At 37.7% G+C, this 24,879-nt stretch overlaps 1 pseudogene; it reads right to left on the bottom strand.

The window, feature by feature from the left end:
- The window catches only part of LOC128069529 (neurabin-2-like), a 165,137-nt pseudogene that overhangs the window by 62,888 nt on the left and 77,370 nt on the right, over positions 1-24,879 (bottom strand).

The following is a 24,879-nucleotide window of genomic DNA, read 5'->3' as shown; positions in this document are numbered from 1 at the left end:
GTATATGTACCACAGCTTTCTTATCCATTCATCTGCTGACGGACATCTAGGTTGTTTCCATGTCCTGGTTATTATAAACAGTGCTGCAATGAACATTGGGGTACATGTGTCTCTTTCAATTCTGGTTTCCTCAGTGTGTATGCCCAGCAGTGGGATTGCTGGGTCATAAGGCAGCTCTATTTGCAATTTTTAAAGGAATCTCCACACTGTTTTCCGCAGTGGCTGTACTAGTTTGCATTCCCACCAACAGTGTAAGAGGGTTCCCTTTTCTCCACACCCTCTCCAGCATTTATTGCTTGTAGACTTTTGGATCGCAGCCATTCTGACTGGTGTGAGATGGTACCTCATTGTGGTCTTGATTTGCATTTCTCTGATAATGAGTGATGTTGAGCATCTTTTCATGTGTTTGTTAGCCATCTGTATGTCTTCTTTGGAGAAATGTCTATTTAGTTCTTTGGCCCATTTTTTGATTGGGTCGTTTATTTTTCTGGACTTGAGCTGCATAAGTTGCTTGTATATTTTTGAGATTAGTTGTTTGTCAGTTGCTTCATTTGCTATTATTTTCTCCCATTCCGAAGGCTGTCTTTTCACCTTACTTATAGTTTCCTTTGTTTTGCAGAAGCTTTTAATTTTAATTAGATCCCATTTGTTTATTTTTGCTTTTATTTCCAGTATTCTGGGAGGTGGGTCATAGAGGATCCTGCTGTGATTTATGTCCGACAGTGTTTTGCCTATGTTCTCCTCTAGGAGTTTTATAGTTTCTGGTCTTACGTTTAGATCTTTAATCCATTTTGAGTTTATTTTTGTGTGTGGTGTTAGAAAGTGATCTAGTTTCATTCTTTTACAAGTGGTTGACCAGTTTTCGCAGCACCACTTGTTAAAGAGATTGTCTTTACTCCATTGTATATTCTTGCCTCTTTTGTCAAAGATAAGGTGTCCATAGGTGTGTGGATTAATCTCTGGGCTTTCTATTTTGTTCCACTGATCTATATTTCTGTCTTTGCGCCAGTACCATACTGTCTTAATGACTGTGGCTTTGTAGTAGAGCCTGAAGTCAGGCAAGTTGATTACTCCAGTTCCATTCTTCTTTCTCAAGATTGCTTTGGCTATTCGAGGTTTTTTGTATTTCCATACAAATCTTGAAATAATTTGTTCTAGTTCTGTGAAAAATACTGCTGGTAGCTTGATAGGGATTGCATTGAATCTATAGATTGCTTTGGGTAGTTGACTCATTCTAACTATATTGATTCTTCCAATCCATGAACATGGTATATTTCTCCATCTATTAGTGTCCTCTTTGATTTCTTTCATCAGTGTTTTATAGTTTTCTATATATAGGTCTTTAGTTTCTTTAGGTAGGTATATTCCTAAGTATTTTATTCTTTTCGTTGCAATGGTGAATGGAATTGTTTCCTTAATTTCTTTTTCTACTTTCTCATTATTAGTGTATAGGAATGCAAGGGATTTCTGTGTGTTGATTTTATATCCTGCAACTTTACTATATTCATTGATTAGCTCTAGTAATTTTCTGGTGGAGTCTTTAGGATTTTCTATGTAGAGGATCATGTCATCTGGAAACAGTGAGAGTTTTACTTCTTCTTTTCCAATTTGGATTCCGTATATTTCTTTTTCTGCTCTGATTGCTGTGGCCAAAACTTCCAGAACTATATTGAATAGTAGCGGTGAAAGTGGGCACCCTTGTCTTGTTCCTGACTTTAGGGGAAATGCTTTCAATTTTTCACCATTAAGGATAATGTTTGCTGTGGGTTTGTCATATATAGCTTTTATTATGTTGAGGTATGTTCCTTCTATTCCTGCTTTCTGGAGAGTTTTTATCATAGATGGATGTTGAATTTTGTCAAAGGCCTTCTCTGGATCTATTGAGATAATCATATGGCTTTTATTTTTCAATTTGTTAATGTGGTGAATTACATTGATTGATTTGTGGATATTGAAGAATCCTTGCATCCCTGGGATAAAGCCCACTTGGTCATGGTGTATGATCTTTTTAATGTGTTGTTGGATTCTGATTGCTAGAATTTTGTTGAGGATTTTTGCATCTATGTTCATCAGTGATATTGGCCTGTAGTTTTCTTTGTTTGTGACATCTTTGTCAGATTTTGGTATTAGGGTGATGATGGCCTCATAGAATGAGTTTGGAAGTTTACCTTCCTCTGCAATTTTCTGGAAGAGTTTGAGTAGGATAGGTGTTAGCTCTTCTCGAAATTTTTGGTAGAATTCAGGAGTGAAGCCGTCTGGACCTGGGCTTTTGTTTGCTGGAAGATTTCTGATTACAGTTTCAATTTCCGTGCTTGTGATGGGTCTGTTAAGATTTTCTATTTCTTCCTGGTTCAGTTTTGCAAAGTTGTACTTTTCTAAGAATTTGCCCATTTCTTCCACTTTGTCCATTTTATTGGCATATAATTGCTGATAGTAGTCTCTTATGATTCTTTGTATTTCTGTGTTGTCAGTTGTGATCTCTCCATTTTCATTTCTAATTTTATTGACTTGATTTTTCTCTCTTTGTTTCTTGATGAGTCTAGCTAATGGTTTGTCAATTTTATTTATCCTTTCAAAGAACCAGCTTTTTGCTTTGTTGATTTTTGCTATGGTCTCTTGTTTCTTTTGCATTTATTTCTGCCTTAATTTTTAAGATTTCTTTCCTTCTACTAACTCTGGGGTTCTCCATTTCTTCCTTTTCTAGTTGCTTTAGGTGTAGAGTTAGGTTATTTATTTGAATTTTTTCTTGTTTCTTGAGGTAAGCCTGTATTGCTATGAACTTTCCCCTAAGCACTGCTTTTATAGTGTCCCACAGGTTTTGGGTTGTTGTGTTTTCGTTTTCATTCGTCTCTATGCATAATTTGATTTCTTTTTTGATTTCTTCTGTGATTTGTTGGTTATTCAAAAGCGTGTTGTTCAGCCTCCATATGTTGGAATTTTTAATAGTTTTTCTCCTGTAATTGAGATCTAATCTTAGTGCATTATGGTCAGAAAAGATGCTTGGAATGATTTCGATTTTTTTGAACTTATCAAGGTTAGATTTATGTCCCAGGATGTGATCTGTCCTGGAGAAGGTTCCATGAGCACTTGAGAAAAAGGTGAAATTCATTGTTTTGGGGTGAAATGTCCTATAGATATCAATTAGGTCTAACTGGTCTATTGTATCATTTAAAGTTTGCATTTCTTTGTTAATTTTCTGTTTAATTGATCTGTCCATAGATGTGAGTGGGGTATTAAAGTCTCCCACTATTATTGTGTTATTGTTAAAGAAATTGGCATCTTACCATAAACCTCCACTGTGATGGTTAATTTTATATGTCAACTTGACTGGGCCACAGGACCAAGATATTTGCTCAAACATTTTGGGTATTTCTGTGAAGGTATATTTTGGGGATGACATTGACATGTAATTGTTGACTTTAAGTAAAGTAGATTGCCCTTCATGATGTGAGTGAGTCACATCCAATCAGTTGAAGGCCTTAACACAACAAAGACTGATCTTCCCCTGAGCAAGGAAGAATTCTGCCAGCAGACTATCTGCAGTAGGACTGCAACTCTTCCCTGAGTCTCCAGCTTTCTATCCTACTTCATTAGATTTTGGACTTGCCAAGTCTCCATAACTGAGTCAATACCTTAAAATAAGTGTCTCTCTCTGTGTCTCTCTCATCTGTATCTCTATCTCCTGTTGGTTCTATTTCTCTGGAGAACCTGGTTAATATACCCTCCTTGGCCACCAATATACACAAGAAAGCAAAGTATATATTACATGATGTTACCTGCACCAGGACATATCTAAAAAATCAGAGACTACAACCAGTTTGTGAGTTCTTCCCTAACCTAACCTCTCACAATACCAACTGTGAGTCTTAAATAACATTCAAAGGACAGATACAACAATTACAAAACTGGCTTTTCACAGTAAACAATCATAGATCTTGACTGCTAAAACAAAGACAATTCATATAAAAATATATTTGATCTTATGGAGACATCTAACCTCTCTTTGCATAGGAGTTTCTCCACTCAAATTAACAACTACTTGCTTATAGTTATTAAAAATTTGCCAGAGTGACCAAGAACACCATTAGTAAGGCCTTCGGAAATATTTTAGAGAAATTGCCATCCAGTTCTACATCTCTGACCACTCTTTTCAAAACATAAGCACCTCCTCTTGCGGCATATAGAGACAGTAATGAGAAGCCTTGTAGTGAAGCTAACCTGAGAGATTATCAAGGAAAAATACTCCTATCTATAATAGTCCTCATCTCTGTAACTGGTCACATGGTCATAGCTGATACTTATAACTAGCTTCTTCCACTACCTATTCCATCATTCCTTTTTCCTCTATTGACTATAATTCTTTGCCTAGAGGGGTGTCCCAAAAATTCACTCATGGAAGGTTTGGGCCTGGATTGGGTGGTTGTAGTTTTCCATAAACATTATTCTTAACATATCTTAAAATTTATTAAAAAATATCAAATTTTGGTATAGTCGCTGTATATTATTTTATTGTGTTAAAGATGTCAGTTCAGTTCAGTCACTCAGTTGTGTCCAACTCTTTGTAACCCCATGAACAGCAGCATGCCAGGCCTTCCTGTCCATCACCCACTGCCAGAGTCTACCCAAACCCATGTCAATTGAGTCGGTGATGCCATCCAACCATCTCATCCTCTGTCAACCCCTTCTCCTCCTGCCCTCAATCATTCCCAGCATCAGGGTCTTTTCAAATGAGTCAGCTCTTCGCATCAGGTGGCCAAAGTATTGGAGTTTCAGCTTCAACATCACTCCTTCTGACGAACACCCAGGACTGATCTCCTTTAGGATGGACTGGTTGGATCTCCTTGCAGTCCAAAGGACTCTCAAGAGTCTTCCCCAACACCACAGTTCAAAAGCATCAATTCTTCAGTGCTCCGCTTTCTTTATAGTTCAACTCTCACATCCATACATGACCACTGCAAAAACCATAGCCTTGACTAGACGGACTTTTGTTGACAAAGTAATGTCTCTGCTTTTTAATATGCTGTCTAGGTTGCTCATAACTTTCCTTCCAAGGAGTAAGCGTCTTTTAATTTCATGGCTGCAATCACCAGCTGCAGTAATTTTAGAGTCCCCCCAAAATAAAGTCTGCCACTGTTTCCCCATCTATTTGCCATGAAGTGATGGGACCAGATGCCATGATCTTCGTTTTCTGAATGTTGCACTGTAAGCCAACTTTTTCACTCTCATCTCTCACTTTCATCATGAGGCTCTTTAGTTCTTCACTTTCTGCCATAAGGGTGGTGTCATCTGCATATCTGAGGTTATTGTTATTTCTCCCAGCAATCTTGATTCCAGCTTGTGCTTCCTCCAGCCCAGCGTTTTTCATGATGTACTCTGCATATAAGTTAAATAAGCAGGATGACCATACACAGCCTTGATGTACTCCTTTTCCTATTTGGAGCCAATCTGTTATTCCACGTCCAGTTCTAACTGTTGCTTCCTGACCTGCATACAGATTTCTCAAGAGGCAGGTCAGGTGGTCTGATATTCCCATCTCCTTCAGAATTTTCCACAGTTTATTGTGATCTACACAGTCAAAGGCTTTGGCATAGTCAATAAAGCAGAAATAGATGTTTTTCTGAAACTCTCTTGCTTTTTTGATGATCCAGCGGATGTTGGCAATTTAATTTCTGGTTCCTCTGCCTTTTTTAAAACCAGCTTAAACATCTGGAAGTTCATAGTTCACATATTACTGAAGCTTCGCTTGGAGAATTTTGAGCATTACTTTACTAGTGTGTGAGATGAGTGCAACTGTGCAGTAGTTTGAGCATTCTTTGGCATTGCCTTTCTTTGGGAGTGGAATGAAAACTGACCTTTTCCAGTCCTGTGGCCACTGCCGAATTTTCCAAATTTGCTGACATATTGAGTGCAGCACTTTCATAACATTATCTTTTAGGATTTGAAATAGCTCAACTGGAATTCCATCACCTCCACTAGCTCTGTTTGTAGTGATGCTTCCTAAGGCCCACTTGACTTCACATTCCAAGATGTCTGGCTCTAGGTGAGTGTGAGTGATCACACCTTCATGATTATCTGTGTCTTGAAGATCTTTTTGTATAGTTCTTCTGTGTATTTTTGCCACCTCTTCTTAATATCTTCTGCTTCTGTTAGGTCCATACCATTTCTGTCCTTTACTGTGCCCATCTTTGCATGAAATGTTCCCTTGGTATCTCTAATTTTCTTGAAAAGATCTCTACAGGTGTGTTACAGGTGTACAAAGTAGCAATTCACAATTTTAAAGGTTGTACTTCATTTATGAGTGAGTGAATGATACTTGCTCAGTTATGTCCAACTCTTTGTGACCCCATGCACTGTAATCCACCAGGCTGCTTTGTCCATGGAATTCTCTAGGCAAGAATACTGGAGTAGGTTGCCATTTCCTTCTCATTCGAACCCAGGTCTCCTGCTTTGCAGGTGGATTCTTTACCATCTGAGCCACCAGGGAAGCCCACTTCATTTATAGTTATTATATAATATCGGCTATATTCTGTATGTTGTAAAATATATCCTTGTAGCTTATTTTATGCTTTGTACCTCCTAATGCTTTACTCCTATCTTACTCCTCCCCCATCCCTCTCCCCACTGCTAACCATTAGTTTGTTCTCTTTATCTGTGAGTCTGTTTCTTTTACCTTATCTTCACTAATTTGTTTTTTTAGATTCTACATGTAAGTGATGTTATATGGTATTTGTCTTTCTCTGACTTATTTCACTTAGCATAATGCCCTCCAAAAATGTTGCTGCAAAAGGCATTATTTCACTCTTTTTAATGGCTGAGTAATATTCTATTGCATGTGTGTGTATGCCACATTTCTTTATCCATTCATATGTTGATGGACACTTAGGTTGCTTCCATGTCTTGGCTATTATAAATAATACTGCTATGAACAGTATAAATAATGTTTCTATGAACAGTGGGGTACATGTGTCCTTTTGAATTAGTGTTTTGTTTTTTTTTTTCAGATATATACCCAGGAGTGGAATTGCTGAGTAATATGGTAATTCTGTTCTTAGCTTTTTGAGAAACTTCCATACTGTTTTCCACATTGGCTGTACCAATTTCTATTCCCACCAGCAATGTATGAGCATTCCCTTTTCTCCACATCCTTGCCAATGTTCCATCTTAAGACATGGTAGTACACTCTATGAGATAGCCCCCAAAAGGACCATTCTATCTGCTTGATTATTAAAATCATCCTCTGTGGAGGTCATGCTTTGATGAGAATTAGAAGGGATACAGATATCTTCACATTCTTTGTCTATTCAAAGAGATTTATCCATATAACAGCTCCTCAGACTCAAGAGCTTTTGTATAGCAGAGTTCTATTAAAGTGAAAAGGGACAGGAACACTTCTGACGTAGACATCAGAAGGGGTATAGAGAGTGCCCCCCTCACTAGCCTTTAGCAAAGGAATTATATACTTTTAAAATTAGCTATTACAATAAATCAAAAGAATGTCTTAAGGTTGTAAAAAGTTTACCAGACCCACAATCTACATTTTAAGATAACAGGATTAGAACTTAACAATAGAAAATTTTTACTAGACCCCCCCCCCCCCCACACACACACACACACAAACACACAATATACATTCTCCTCAGGAAGGGGAAACTGTCCTCAAACAGGATACATTGTTGTTATATAATCCTTAGTACAGAGTTTAAACTGAGTTATTGATTGTGTAATCATCAGTTCTGGGCTTAAAGAAAAAAATGTTTTATGTGACTAAGACTAAGGAATGTAGAGGAAAAAAGACATTTGTCCTTTCCTCCTCCTTGAGAATTCCAGACCCCTATCTCCTCCTAGAGAATCCAAGACTTCTTATCAACCTGCCTAGGAATTGACTCTCTCAAAACTAGCAACTTTTTAGGTTACTTAATAAGTGGGCCAGAATAGCACACTCAAATGAGAGATATGTTGCCTTCTAAGGAGGCCTACTAGGCATTTTGCCTCTTTTTTTTTTTTTTTTAATGTAGTGGGGGACACATACAACTACTTATCCTTTGCCTTAGAAGTGATATCTCCATGTTCTACACCAACGAACACCTAAAAACTTCACTGAGATGGAAGTGCCCTGAATTTTGGAAGATTAATTTCCCACCCTCTGACATGTCTCACCAATATGTCTAGAGTAGTTTCTACTTCTTACTTACTAGGTCCAATCAGCATATCATAAATGTAATAGACCAATGTGATGCCTTGTGGAAGGCAAAGGTGATAAAGTCCCCCTCAGACAAAATTATGACATAGGGCTTAAGAGTTAAAAGTTTCCTGATATAGAACAGTGAAGATGTATGCTGGCAGTGTCAACTAAAAGCAAAATGCTTCTGGTTGTCTTTACTAACAGATACCAAGAGCATTTGCCAGAACAATAGCTGTATTCCAGGCACCAGGGAAAGCATTAATTGCTTAAGCAAGAAAGCCACATCTGGAATAGTAGCTACAATTGGAGCCACCACCTGGTTAGATTCACAGTAACTCACTGTCATTTTCTAAGATCCATCTGTTTTCTGCGCAGACCAAATAGGTAAGTTGAATTGAGAAGTGGTGAAACTCACCACCCCTGCATCTTTTTAAGTCCTTCACGGTGGCACTACTCTTTGCATTCCCTCCAGAAATGGGGTATTGTTTTAGTTTACTATTTTCCTGGGTAGAGTCAGTTCTGGTGGCTTCTACTTGGCCTTACCTACCATTATAGCCCTCAATCCATAATCAAGGAACCAACATGTAGATTCTGACAGTTGTTGAGTATGCCTATTCTAATGATGTATTCTGGAACTGGAGAAATAACCACAGGATGGGTTTGAAGACTCACTGGACCCACTGTGAGATGGACCTAAGCTAAAAGTACATTGATTACTTGACATTCATAAGCCCGTACTCAAAATGTTGAGTCACAGTAACATTTGGGATATCACTGAATTAGTGCCAGTTCTTAGTCCTGTGCAGTAATCCTCCAAATATTTGATTTTTCTCCCCCAATGCATAATCCCCTGGTAAATGGCCATAGGTTCCTTTGAGGAAAGCTGGGAGAAACATTTACAGTGTAAGTATACCTGTTTGGCAGTATAGCAGGGTCTTTCCTTAAAGGAACATGCTTCCTCTTCGTTCAAAGAATTCTATTACCTGACTCAAGTCAGGAAATTTATTGAAAGACAATTAATCTCTGTTTTTGTGATTCAAATGAGATGTTCACTCAAACTAGAACTCTTGCACTTATACAGATCAAGTAAGAATTTAGTAGATTGCCCATCTATTTCTTTTCTAGGGACACAATGATTGACTAAGCAATGCCAATGGTTTCTGTAAGTCAGACTATTCTGTTTACTGCTTTGACACCAGTCAGTTATGGCAACCAAGCCCATCTTGTCTTTGGTAATTAAGTTCCTTTTGGCACCTGCAACCCTAGGATCTAATTATCCTCATTATATTTAAAGATTCTAGTTCAGTGACAGCAGTTTTCACTGTAACTTCTGACCTACAGAGAAGAGTGACCATAGAATTCTTCAATGATGCTAGAATTTCCCTCACAAATTTATTTCTCACAGTCCTGGTGAAAGGTGTGAGCTCTAGGGTGGATGAGTGGACCTTAAATGATAAATTCACTCTAACATTCCAGTCTCCCTAAGCTTCTGGATCCCTTCCTTATAGTATACCAAGGAAGTTCTGGTGTTTCAACTTTATTTAAATAGGTAACTTTTTGGCCCATTTTCAGCCAAACAATTGAATTGTTAGAGCCAATTCTAACACTTTGAGCTAAAACATTGAATTCATAATTTCATTTTACTGGATATATATCAATACATTTGGCCTGACTCAATTTTATATTCCTTCCATCATTATCCCACCCTCTTAATATCTATTCCCACACATACACTCTAGTTTTATATCTATATAAATTAGAAAAAATCATACACCTGATTTGGTGTGTAGCACACCTTTTAGTGGGTCACTCTTCAAGGTCTTCTGGGACTTGAGTCTACGTGTATATCTAAAAGCAAAGAGGGGTTGTGAGGTAGGTGCTGAGGAGAGTTAGCAGTGCTTTGCAAGGAAACTACCTTAAGGGAGGGCCTTACAGATTTTTTGGGCAAACCAGAGCTAACCTTCACAGGAAGAGGTGGAAAGGCTGGTGAGAAGACTCAGTAGAATTTAGGGATCTGACATGCCCAGCTTCACTGGAATCTTCCCATAGGCCCCCACTCCTATTTTCAGGATCTTATTCCTTCCTTATCAGTGCCTTCATTTGAACAGAACTTCATCTTACTCCTCAGCCCTCAGCCTGCACATTTTTTGTCTTTTTCTTGGGTCCTGATTTGAAAATGTACTACCCCATTCATGATTAAAAGAAATTAAAAGACTCTTGCTCTTTGGAAGAAAAGCTATGACAAACCTAGACAGCATATTAAAAAGCAGATTCACTTTGCCAACAAAGGTCCATATAGTCAAAGCTGTTGTTTTTCCAGTAGTCATGTATGGATGTGAGAGTTGGACCTTAAAGAAGGCTGAGCAAAGAATTGATGCTTTAAAACTGTGGTTCTGGAGAAGTCTTGAGAGTCCCTTGGACAGCAAGGAGGTTAACCAGTCAATCCTAAAGGAAATGAACCCTGAATATTCGTTGGAAAGACTAATGCTGAAGCTGAAACTCCAATATTTTGGCCACCTGATGTGAAGAGCTGACTCACTAGAAAAGACCCTGATGCTAGAAAAGATTGAGGGCAAGAGGAGAAGGGGGCAACAGAGGATGAAATGGTTGGATGGCATCACCGACTCAATGGACATAAGTTTGAGCAAACTCAGGGAGATAGTGAGGAACAGGAAGCCTGGTGTGCTGCAGTTCATGGGGTCACAGAGTCAAACATGACTTAGCAACTAAACAATAAATTCATGATTTTTCCATACAATTTTTCTCTACTGACAGAATGAAATCTTGAGTTGCAAAGTGGGATACAAGGATACAACACCCATCTCCAATCCCCATCTCCAAGTACCAACTGGGGAATTTCACTACCACTTGTCAAGTGCTGAGAGGATTGGTGTACATGACCAAGGCTTTTCCTGTCCTCTATATGATATGCTTCCTTTTTAGTAGCTTCCAAAACACACTTTCAGTTAGCTGGGAGACAAAAGTCATTTTCCAAACCAGTAGACTATAGTTAGTGCAGTGAAATTGCATTTTATGCTGAGGTCAAATTCTAAAGGGGATCAGATTTTTAAGGGAAAATCACATATAGTCAAAATAATCTTTGAAAGTTACATGCAAAAGACCTGTACAATGTCTATCAATAGGACCAGCATTGCAACAGATCACTGTTTCTTCAGTTGAATACCAGATTAAGTAGGTGGCTTGAGTTTAAAGTCCTGTTGCCTGAAAGCTATGTATGTTTAAACACTAAAAACCACACTAATGGTGGTGACATACTTACACTATGAGAAGCTCACAGGACCTGACATCACCTAAGTGAAGGACAGATTCAAGTCTCCCAATCCTTACTAAGATGTAGACTTACTGAGTGGAATGGTAGGTGGATTCATTCCAATTTTCTTTTTTCCCACATGTGTATATAATGTGACTCTACTATCCAGAGGAAATCACACACCCCCATATGGGTACTTTTGGATACAAAGTCAGAAAATGCTTCTCAAACTGAAATTATTAAGAATGAATAGGAATGGGAGATTAACAACATTTAGCCAACCTGGAGAGAAAGTATATGCTTATAAAATTGTTATTTGAGTGTTTCCCATATTTCAATAATATATATTACATGTTTTCTAAACATAATCAAAGACATCAAAAGCCTTCCAAGTTCAATCAGGCTGATTCTGAAGTAGAAGTGATTGGAATGGAATTCATTGAGGGGAGTTGTCTTGGGTTCAACCATAAGAAAGATGAGGTCACTGTTGTGTTGTCATAACAAAAGGGAAGTTTACACAGAATCTTGAAAAATATCCAAGAATTTGTCAGTGTTGATCAGCTCTGTGCAAGGAAGAGAGTTGTATGTGGCAGATCTAAATCTTGGTTCTTATAGAGGTATATTCCACTAAGGAGTGCAAACAGTTCCCAGGTTCCTTTGTGTTCTGCAGGAACTATCTGTAAAGATTAACCAGTTCCTTTTGCTCAGAGTCTAACTATACCCAGCCTTTTCTGATTTCCATAATAACAACTAATTTTTGTTGAGTGCCTATTATGCGACAGGCACATTTTGTTTTGACTCAACACACTAAGCAGGCTACTAGTCATTTTATTTCACTACTTTAACTTCGTTTTGTATTTAAATCTCTGTCTTCTTTACTATTAGAGGACTAAAAGCTGAGAGAAGTTGCCAAGGAAGCAGAGGCCTTTAGGGCTTGTTCTCAGATGTATGCACTTTGGTGCTGAAAGGAAACTGCTTGGCCACTGTGATGGCCAATGTGATGAATCCCTTTTGGAGTATCTGCATACTGCATATAATTCCTTAAATTGTCCTCCATTTTCCACTCTCTTCCTTATAGGGATGATACTGTGGCAGTGAATACAGTTTATAACTGTTGTTCCAATCCTAGGTTTAAGTCAGTTGGCCTAAGGATGAGCATGTGAGTTTTTAGAAGTTCTTTCCAGGAGTTTGAAATTACAGTGGTGAAAGAGAGGGAGATTTGTTTATTTTCTGTGGCTGTGCCTTAGAAAGTAAACAATAATACCATGGCCCTGAAGGGAAGCTATATTTCCCCATGCTTTCTGAGAAGCAGAGGAGCTGTTCATCAGAGAGTGAAACAAAAAGAAACATTATAAAGGGAAGGATAAATGATATTTTTTGATTTTCTGAAGACTTTGTAGCTGCTTGTTCCAGTCCATTCCTGAGATCCAGTAATGGTTTTGATCTTGGGTTTTGTGAGACAGCCCTAAGTGCTTAAAATAAATTCCTCTATTTTTTCCTGAAGTAGCTTTCATTGGTTTCTGTTACTTGTAGCTGAAGAATCTTAGTATAGACACCTTAGTCAGGTTTAACATTATACCTAAGTCCCTGAACTAATTTTCTTTAATTTGTCTATTAGTACCTTGTCTAAACAATGTTCAAGAATGCCCTCTACCCTATGCTTTAGTCCATTCTCCAGGCCCTTTCTTTCCACTGGCTAACATGCTGCAGTTCAGTTATTCTCGCTAGTATTCCAGTAGGTGAGGTAGAGCCAAGCCACAGATCAATGCCAGCAAAGTAGTTGTGTTCATTTCCGGTCTGTAGCAGTAGATAATTTATATATATGAATTTATAATAGGTTGGGAGGTTGTTGTGGAAGAAGTGGAAGGATGGAGAGTTCCAGAGTGAACATAGACACCAAATCTGTAGAGGAATAAAACACATTTATCAGACCATCTATAGGATCTTAGCCAAGGATCTCAGAAAGGATAGAGCAGAGAACTCTAGGTCAATTCTCCAAAAATTAAGTTGTCATATAAGTAAACTGCTATATGATATGTAGGTTTGCTTCTGAGGCAGGGAGGGCAGAAATGTAACAAACAGCTAAAGATTAAGCAACCAGAAAAGATAAAAAGTCCAAGGCAGGGAAAAGGAGGGACAAATTTGAAGGTATAAGGTGATATGATGGAAGAAAAATGAGGTAGAAAACCCTAGAGACAAATCAGAACATTCTAAAAGCGTCAATTTAAGAACCTATTGATTTATCTAGAGGTCAGCCAAACCAGACAGGGTAGCCCATATTGTGCTGATATAGCTAGAAGAGTCAAGAGGTTTAAAGGCAGTGACTTGGGCTTTCCTGATTATTTCTGGAAGATCACACTCCCACCCCCATACTTATATCAACATGCTTTGGATGAGCCCCTTTCTAATTGCCACTGCAGCTCTTCAACCTATGTCAAATGATCATGCATTCTATCAAAGAGCTCCATTTCATTCCATCTGGTTTTATCATGGTTGTGCTTGCAACTAATATCTATCATTATTTGGTGCAACTTTTGTGTAAATGAAATCCAACTTTATATTTGGTAATTTTATCCAGAGTAAAATATCCCATTATAATCCATGAAAAATTGAAGAACAGAGAGTTTACTTAGGCTCAAAGGGTTACAAGAAATTCACTCAAGTTAACTCATAAAGTTAAGTTTATTCTAAGGCAATAAGTAAAGTAATGGTGTAGAAGTAGTGTAGAAATACAAGAACAAACACTGTAATGGGAATGAACATCATCAATATTAGACTGGGGGATAGTTTTGGCTTTAAGGTAGCATGAAAGAATTTCAGTAAGTGTTTAGAGTCTTTATTCTAGTGACTAAGTGATTGCTTCTTTCCATCCCACTGCCACTTGACTGTCTCTAATTATTTATTATTACTCATAATTCTCCCTAACATAGCCTATCATGGCTTCTCCAACCCCAAATATACTTCGTGATCTTTTAGCTATAACAATTCAGGTTTTTTTTTTTATTATTGTTGCTTTCTGTTTCATATTTTATATTTAAGAAATAAAGTATCTGACTAGCCCAGCTAATTTTCTCAAGCCGGTTTATACAGACCAGCTTATGCCCTTGTAAAAGGTCTTTTCCCCTCCCTTGCCAAAAAATTTAGTTGCAGCATGAGGAAGAAGAACGAGGGGTAGAAAATGTGGCTACATGGCCAATACCAGTGGTGGGCAAGGCAGTTTCACTAAGAGTATGGTGTGGGTAATTCTAGTACCTTAATTAACATATCCATATAGGAAAATTATAAAGATCCAGAAGAGCATAAGAGAGTGGAATGTGCCATAATATGGGAGGAAGGAAAATGGCTGAGATAGTGGTTGATTTCTCAATCTAAGGTTGAGAAAGGTCTTTAGACCCAAACAGTAGAACAGTTGTGATGGGACTCCCTTATAGGGACATTACTTCTATTCTACTTTGGACAAAGCAGTTTATATTTATTAACTCATTTCTGGTTTCATATAATCTCTGAAGAATAGTTATTATTAACCCAATGGTACAGATGCAGAAACTGAAGCCCAAAGAGTAACTATCTAAACTTATGAACAAATAAATAATGGAGAAAAAGTATAAGCCTAGGAAGCCCAGGATCTATTCTACATATTCTTTTATTCATTGGCCCATTGGTTGTTTAGTAGCATACTGTTTAGCCTCCATATGTTTGTGGTTTTTTGCAGTTTTTTCTTGTCATTGATTTCTAGTCTTATATTGCTGCAGTTGGAAAAGATGCTTGATACAAATTCGATATTCTTAAATTTATTGAGACTTATTTTGTGCCCTAACATGTGATCTATTCTAGAGAATGCTCCATGTGCACTTGAAAAGAATGCATATTCTGCAGCTTTTAGTTGGAATGTTCTACATGTATTTATTAATCCCCTCTGATCTAGGCCAGTGTTTCCTCATTGAATTTCTGTCTGGATGATATGTCCATTGATGTAAGTAGGGTGTTAAAGCTCCCTACTATTTTTAAGCTACTTTTCAACTTATACTTTTATGTTTGTTAACATTTGTGTTTTGTATTAGGTACTCCTATGTTGGGTGCATATATAGATTTAGAATTGTTATATCTTCTTGTTAGATCAATTCCTTTATCATTATGTGTGTGTGTGTGTGTGTATGTGCTAAGTCACTTCAGTCATGTCTGACTCTTTGTGACCCTCTGGACTGTAGCCCACCAGGCTCCTCTGTGCATGGGATTCTCCAAGCAAGAAAACTGGAGTAGGTTGCCATGCCCTCCTCCAGGGGATCTTCCCTACCCTGGGATCAAACCCAGGTTTCATGTCTCTGGCATTGGCAGGTGGGTTCTTTACCACTACCACCACCTGGGAAGCCCTATCATTATGTAATGCTCTTTTTACAGTCTTTGTCTCTCTTTACAGTCTTTGTTTTAAAGCCAGGTGGTGTTAGTTAGTGGTAAAGAACTCACCTGCCAATGCAGGAGATGTAAGAGATGTGGGTTCAATCCCTGGGTTGGGAAGATCCCCTGGAGAAGACAACCCACTCCAGTATTCTTGCCTGGAGAATCCCATGAACAGAGGAGCCTGAGGGGTACAGTCCATGGGGTTGCAAAGAGTCAGACGTGACTGAGTGACTAACACTTTGTCTGATATAAGTACTGCTATCCCAGCTTTCTTTTCATTTCCGTTTTCATGGAATACCTTTTCCCACCCTCTCACTTTCAGTCTCTGTGTGTCTTTAGATTTGAGGTGAATTTCTTGTAGGCACAATATATGTAGGCAAATCTTGTTTTTTTATCCATCCAGCTACTCCATGACTTTTGATTAGAGCATTTTGTCTATTTATATTTAAAGTAACTATTGATAGGTATGTACTTATTGCCATTTTGTTAATTATTTTAAGGTTGTTTTTGTAGTTCTTTTTTGTTCCTTTCCTTTTCTTTTGCCCTCTTCCTTTGTAATCTGATGACTATCTTTAGTGTTATGTTTGGTTTCCTTTCTCTTTGTGTGTTTGTGTATCTATTATGGATTATTTAGCTTGTGGTTACCATGATGTTTACATATAACAGACTATACATATGTATGTGATTATTATTTTTGACTGTTTTTTTGTTGTGATAAGAGTAAAATAATATGCAGTATATTACTTTAAACATATTTAACTGTACAGTTCAGTGGCACTAAGTACATTCACATTGTTGTACAAATCTCACCATCATCCATCTCCCAAATTTCTCACCTTCTTAAACTGAAACTTTGTCCCCATTAAAAGCTAACTCCCCATTCCATTCCTCCAGCCCCTTGCCCCTGGCATCTACCAATGTACTTTTTGACTATGAATTTGACTATTTTACATACCTCATATAAGTGGAATCATACAGTATTTATCTGTACCTACTGTATATTGGAATGAATTTTTAAGGTTAACTTAATATATGTCCTACAAACAGATTATACCTCCCTCCCCCCACTACATAGTGGGTTCTCACTAGTTATATTGTGAAAGCGTACCACTGGTACAGTGGTATCATGTAAGATTCCCACAGTAGTGTGTACATGTCAATTCCAATCTCCCAATTTGTCCTCCCCTTTCCCTCTTTGGTGTCCATATGTTTGTTCTCTACATCTGTGTCTGTATTTCTTCCTTGCAAATAGGTTCTTCTGTACTTTCTTCTAGATTCCACTTATATGTGCTAATATATGATATTTGTTTTTCTGACTTTACTCTGTGTGACAGTCTCTAAGTCCATCTGTATCTCTTCAAAATGACACAATTTCATTCCTTTTATGTCTGTGTAATATTCCACTATATATATGTACCACATCTTCTTTATCCATTCATCTGTCAATGGACATTTAGGTTGCTTCCTTGTACAATAGCCATTGCTGGCTATTTTAAATAGTGCTGCAATGAATATTGGGGTGCATGTAATTTGAATTATGGTTTTCTCTGGGTATATGCCCAGAAGTAGCCTTGCTGGGTCATACAGTACTACCTGTAGTTTCTTAAGGAACCTTCATACTGTTCTCCATAGTGGCTGTATCAGTTTACATTCCCACCAACAGTCTAAGAGGTTCCCTTTTCTCCACATCCTCTCCAGCCTTTATTGTTTGTAGATTTTTTGATGATGGCCATTCTGACTGGTGTGAGGTGACACCTCATTGCAGTTTTTATTTGCATTTCTATAATATTTGGTGATGTTGAGCATCTTTTCATGTTCCTGTTGGCCATCTTCATGTATTCTATGGAGAAATGTCTATTTGGGTTTTCTGCCCATTTTTGATTGGCTTGTTTGTTTTTTTGGTATTGAGCTGCATGAACTGTTTGAGTATTTTGGAGATTAATTGCTTGTCAGAAGCTTCATTTACAAATATGTTCTCCCATTCTGAGTGTTGTCTTTTCATCTTGTTTATGGTTTCCTTTGCTGTGCAAAAGCTTTTAAGTTTAATTAGGTCCCATTTGTTTATTTTTGCTTTTAGTTTCATTACTTTAAGAGGTGGGTCATAAAAGATCATGCTGCAATTTATGTCAAAGAGTGTTCTGCTTATGTTTTCTTCTATGAATTTTATAGTGGCTGACCTTACAGTTAGGTCTCTAAAACACTTTGGGTTTATTTTTGTGTATGATGTTAGGGATTTGTATGTGATTATTTTAAGTTGATGATCTCTTAGATTTAAAATAATCAACTTAAAATAATCACATCAACTTAAAATAATCACATAAGTTGATGATCTCTTAAATCTAAGAGATCATCAACTTAAAATAATCACATACAAATCCCTAAATACATCTTAATAACCCTGCATTTTTACTCCCTTTCCCACATTCAAGATTTTTGACATCATCTTCTATATCTTTTCATTTTGTGTATCCCTTAATTATTTATTGTGGCCACAGATGATTGTACTACTTTTGTCTTTTAACCTTCCTACTAGCTTTATAAATGATTGATCTACCTTTACTGTATATTTGCCTTTACCAATGAGACTTTTTTCTTCCAATATTTTCACATTTCTAATTGTTATCTTTTCTTTCCCATTTAAAGAACTCCCTTTAACATTTTTTATAGAACCAGATTAATGATGCTAAACTCTTAGCTTTTGAAGGTCTATAAAACTATAGTCTCCTTCAAATCTGAATGATAGCCTTCCCAGGTAAAGTTTTCTTGGTTGTAGGCTTTTTTTCTTTTAACGCTTAAATATATACTGTCACTCCCTTCTGATTTGCAAAGTTTCTGCCAGAAAATCAGCTGATAGTCTTATGGGAGTTCCTTTGTATATAACTAGTTGCTTTTCCTTTGCTGTTTTTAATGCATGCATGCTCAGTCACTTCAGTCATGTCCAACTCTCTGCAACCCCATGGGCCATAGCCTGCCAGACTCCTCTGTCCATGAGATTTTCCCAGCAAGAATACTGAAGTGGTCTGCCATGTCCTTCTCTGGGGACTCTTTTCAGCTCAGTGATTGAATCCATGTCTCCTGTCTCTCCTGCATTGGCAGGAGAGCTGAGCCACCAGGGAAGCCTCTTACTGTTTTTAATAACCTCTCTTTGACTTTTGCCATTTTAATTATAATGTTTCTTAGTGTGGACGTTTTGGGGTTGATTTTGCTTGGAATTCTCTGTGCTTCCTAGATCTTCATGTCTGTACTGTATAATTAATGGAAATAGAAATATGTGAAAAGTGTGTTTGTCATCTCTCCCACCTCTGTTTTTTTGGTAAAACAAGAACTTAAAGTACCCCTAATATATGTGTATATATCTATATATGATATTAAAAATATGGAATGTTATGAAAATTTTAAAAATATGTTAACAATGATAAGGTGGAGGATCATGTTGATATGCTGTCTTCTCTTCAGAAGAGAGAAAGTAGGAAAAAATGGGAAGAAAAAACATTTTAAAAAGGCATATATACGACAACATTTATGAATTTACAGTAAAAATATATAGACACATTGTGGGAAATGTGAACAATATGTCAATGTATAAGAAGTAAACTTAAAAAATTTCCCCAAATCTCAACTCCCAGAAATAACCTCTAATAATATTTGACATGTATTTTTCCAGATAGACACCTTTTTATGCATCCTGTTTTTGCATTAAGGAATAAGAAAATTGTTGAACTATATTATACATACGGAGAAATACACAAGTCATAAATGTATAGCTCGATGATGTTTTACAATATTAAGTCATCCCTATAGTCAGTATCCAGATCATACATAACATTGCTTGTACTCTAGCAGTCCCCTGAGGCTCCTTCCAGTCATACTCTTCACTCTTCAAGGGTAACCACTATTCTGACTTAATATATTGATCAATCTTTTCCTTTACATGACCAGCTTTTGTATGAGACTGACTTGTTACTATTCCCTCATCAAAAATGGAAACTATCAAAACTTTTATTTTTGCCCATTGGAAAAAGATGTTTCGTTGGCGCTTTAATTTGCATTTATTAACTTACAAGTGAAGTTGAGTGTTTCATATATATGTTAATTGACCATTTACATTTTTTTCTATGAACGGCCTGTCAAGTATTTTCTCCTATTTTTCCCTGGATTATCTGTCTTTTTCTTATTGATTCTGAAGAACTTGCTATATATTAATAGTATATATTCCCTATTGCTGTGTACATTACTTGATGGGTAGTTATTTCTAATTTCTTATTTATTTAAATAATGCAGCAATAAATATTCTTGAACAAACTCATAAGTGAATATTCTTGAATGTTTATATGTGGTCATCTATTTTCAAAAAGAAGAATTAATAGGGAAAATATATGTACTTTTGAACTGATTTATTAAATCTTGAGTCAATAAAGAATAGTCATAAAATATATACAACATGCAAGGCATATATCCTTCTGAGGTTCAGCTAACACACAAATAACTGTACATATTTAAAGTACATAATGTAAGTATTGACATATGATATACCCACAAAACTATCACCACAATCAAGATAATAAACATATTCACCACCCCCAAAGTTTTTTCATGCTGCTTTGTAATCATTTTTTTTTTATCGCTGAGTAGTATTCTAAGATCATGGCATCTAGTCCCATCACTTCATGGGAAATAGATGGGGAAACAGTGGAAACAGTGTCAGACTTTATTTGGGGGGGCTCCAAAATCACTGCAGATCGTGATTGCAGCCATGAAATTAAAAGACGCTTACTTCTTGGAAGGAAAGTTATGACCAACCTAGATAGCATATTGAAAAGCAGAGACATTACTTTGCCAACAAAGGTCCATCTGGTCAAGGCTATGGTTTTTCCAGTAGTCATGTATGGATGTGAGAGTTGGACTGTGAAGAAACCTAAGCGCTGAAGAATTGATGCTTTTGAACTGTGGTGTTGGAGAAGACTCTTGAGAGTCCCTTGGATTGCAAGGAGATCCAACCAGTCCATTCTAAAGGAGATCAGCCCTGGGTGTTCTTTGGAAGGAATGATGCTAAAGCTGAAACTCCAGTACTTTGGACACCTCATGTGAAGAGTTGACTCATTGGAAAAGACTCTGATGCTGGGAGGGATTGGGGGCAGGAGGAGAAGGGGACGACAGAGGATGAGATGGCTGGATGGCATCACTGACTCGATGGACGTGAGTTTGAGTGAACTCCAGGAGTTGGTGATGGACAAGGAGTCCTGGCGTGCTGCAATTCATGGGGTCGCAAAGAGTCGGACACGACTGAGTGACTGAACTGAACTGATTCTGCAGTTTTGTTATCCATTCACTTGTTGCTGGACACGTGTGTAGTTTCAAGTTTGAGCTATTAGAAATGTTGTTATGAACATTTATGTAGAAATGTCTGTATGGGTATATGCTTTCAGTTTTCTTGGGAAAATATCTAAGAATGGAATGATTTGATCGCATAGTAGATGTATGTTGCGCCTAACAGTAACTACAAAACTGTTTTCAAAATTGGTTTCCAACACCATCCCATTTGGAGATTCGCTAGAAGGATGCACAGGACACTGCATATAGTTCTACTCATGACAAATTTATTATAGTGATGTAGTAAAGATGGATAGTATGATCATTATGGGGAAAAAATAGACTTTACTAGAGGAATCTCTATGCAGGCTTCCTTATACTCTCCCGCCCCCAATTAGTGGTCACACAAAGAGCACTATTCCTTTAATGACAAAATGCACCAACATATGCACTGTGTCTCTGCCAAGGGAGGCCCATTGAAGACTCAGTACTCAAGGGTTTCATTTGGAGCTGGTCACATAGGCACCCTTTGTCTAGCACATACCAAAATCCCAGACTCCCAGAAGAGAAACAAGTATGCAACATAAACCTTATCTTAATCATTTGTACAGTCTATGAATAGTGAACCATCTTTATCAGTTTTGGGGAGGTCAAGTAAGGAACCTCAGTATTTCATTACCAGCAAATAATGAGCTGCCCACCCGATGGTGTTACTGGAGACCATGTCAAAACTTGGACTTCCATTTCCCCCGGCAATAATGAAGTTTCTTTCCCACTCCCCTCTGGAGTGGTATCAGAAGAGGCCTAGGAAAGAGTCAGGATTTCACCATAATTGAGTAGTAACAAGAACATCCGCACTATGTTGTCAATGGAGAAGACATGAGGAACCAGAACATTCATCACCACCTATCAGTAATGAGAATATCCCCCACCCTTTGTCAATGGAAGCCAAGTAAGGCAGTGGGAATTCTATTTACATCCTCCTAGAAGTAATAATGGCACCCCACTCCAGCGCTCTTGCCTGAAAAATCCCATGGACGGAGGAGCCTGGTAGGCTGCAGCCCATGGGGTCGCTAAGAGTCAGACACGACTGAGCAACTTCACTTTCACTTTTCACTTTCATGCATTGGAGAAGGAAATGGCAACCCACTCCAGTGTTCTTGCCTGGAGAATTCCAGGGACGGGGGAGCCTGGTGGGCTGGTGTCTGTGGGGTCACACAGAGTTGGACATGACTGAAGTGACTTAGCAGCAGCAGAAGTAATAATAATGGAGAAGACAATGGCACCCCACTCCAGTACTCTTGCCTGGAAAATCTCATGGGCAGAGGAGCCTGGTGGGCTGCAGTCCATGGGGTCACTAAGAGTCGGACACGACTGAGCGACTTCACTTTCACTTTTCACTTTCTTGCATTGGAGAAGGAAATGGCAACCCACTCCAGTGTTCTTGCCTGGAGAATCCCAGGGATGGAGGAGCCTGATGGGCTGCCGTCTATGGGGTCGCACAGAGTTGGACATGACTGAAGTGACTTAGCAGTAGCAGAAGTAATAAGGCAGTACCTCTCTTCCTCTGCAAGAGTGATATCAGAGAAAGCCAGCTACAATAGAAGATTTTAAATAATGTCCAGAGTCTCATAACATAATATGAAAATGTTCAGGTTTAAACTGAAAATCACTTATCAAACGAAGAAATAAGACAGTATCAAAGTTAATGAAAAAAATAGTCAATAGTCTAGCCAATGCCTAGATGTCAGAAATGTTAGAATTATCTGACAAAAATTTTAAAGCAGTGTTGATAAAAATGCTTCAATAAGAAATGACAAACACACCTGAGACACGTGAAAAAGAAAGTTCCAACAAAAATGTAAGACATATAGAAGAACAAAATGGAAATTTTACAAGTAAAAAACTGCACAGTAACTGAAATAAAAACCTCAGTGGATGAACTCCACAGCAGAATAGAGGAGCTGGACAAAAGAATCAATGAACTAGAAGATAGTACAACAGAAATGACCCAATCTGAACAACAGATAGAAAAACACTGAAAAAAATGAAGAGACTCAGGGGCATGGGAGACAACAAAACAAAGATTTAACATCTGTGTCATCAGAGTCCCAAAAGAAGAGGAGAAAGAGGGTGAGGCTGAAACATACTAAAAAAAATTGTGGCTGAAAACCTCAAATTTAAAGACTTAAGAATCAGAACAAACTCCAAACAGATAAAACTCAAAGTTATCCATACAAAGACACATGCTAAATAGTCTTCTGAAAATGAAAGACCAAAAAGAAAAGAAAAGAAAAGAAAAAGCCCTTAAAAGCACCCAAATAAAAACAGTACCTTATCTATGGTGGAAAAATAATTGGAGTGACAGTGGATTTGTCATCTAAAACCATGGTAATGAGAAGGAATTAACACACTATTTTTCAGATGCTTAAGAACTGTTAACCCAGAATCCAATACTCATTGAAAATATCCTTTTGGAAGAAAGGAGAAATCAAGACATTCTCAGATAAAGGAAAACTAAGATAATTTGTCAATGACAGATCTACCTTGAAGAAAATCTAATGGAAATTCTCTAAATAGAAAGGAAAAAATAAGGACACTTGGCACATAGGAAGGTAGAAAGAACCTGGTAAGCAAAAATATGAGGAAATACAATAGGCTTTTTTTTCTCCTCCTGAGTTTTCTAAGTTATATTTGATTGTCAAAACAAAAAAAACATAGCACTGCCTGATGTTGTTCTAAATGTATGTAGAGAAAATTTTTAAGAAAATATATTATAAACAGGAGTGAGTAAAGGGACATTAAGGAAGGTATAATTTGTATATTTCATTGGAACTGGTAAAGTGATAACACCAGTAGACTGTGATAAGCTATGCTTATGAAATGTAATATCTAGAGCAACCACAAATAAGAATATACAGAGAAGTGCACTTTAAAAGACTATAAACATAAATGTGATTCTAAAAACTTTTCAAGGCACCCACATGAAGGCAGGAAAAAGAAAACAGAGAAGATGGTGGAGGAATAGGACGGGGAGACCACTTTCTCCCCCACAAATTCATCAAAAGAACATTTAAACACTGAGTAAATTCCACAAAACAACTTCTGAATGCTGGCAGAGGACATCAAGCACCCAGAAAAGCAGCTTATTGTCTTCAAAAAGAGGTAGGAAAAAATATAAAAGACAAAAAAAGAGCCAAAAGAGGTAGGGAGGGAGCTCCGTTCCAGGAAAGGAGTCTTAAAAAGAGAGAATTTTCCAAACACCAAGAAACACTCTCACTGCTGAGTCTGTGGCGAGCCTTGGAAGCACAGAGGGCAACATAACAGGGAGGAAAAATAAATAAATAATTAAAACCCACAGATTACGAGCCCAACAGTAACTCCCCCAGCGGAAAAGCAGCGCAAATGCCTGCATCCACCACTAGCAAGCAGGAGCTGGGCAGGGAGGTGTGGGCTGCATTGCTTCTTCTTCTTCTTTTTTTTTTTTTTAATTTTTATTTTTACTTTATTTTACTTTAAAATACTGTATTGGTTTTGCCATACATTGACATGAATCCACCACAGTGTACATGAGTTCCCAGTCCTGAACCCCCCTCCCACCTTCCACCCCATATCATCTCTCTGGATCATCCCCGTGCACTTAAGGATCGGGCCGGAATGCCCCAAGGGTAACCAGAGCAAACTAACTTGGGCTAGCAAATGAGACTGTGGGATAGCT

The sequence above is a fragment of the Budorcas taxicolor genome, chromosome X (assembly GCF_023091745.1).
Source record: "Budorcas taxicolor isolate Tak-1 chromosome X, Takin1.1, whole genome shotgun sequence".
NCBI classification, from domain to species: Eukaryota; Metazoa; Chordata; class Mammalia; order Artiodactyla; family Bovidae; genus Budorcas; species Budorcas taxicolor.
The sequence above is the reverse complement of the archived record's forward strand: the minus strand, read 5'-3'. Positions and strand labels throughout refer to the sequence as shown.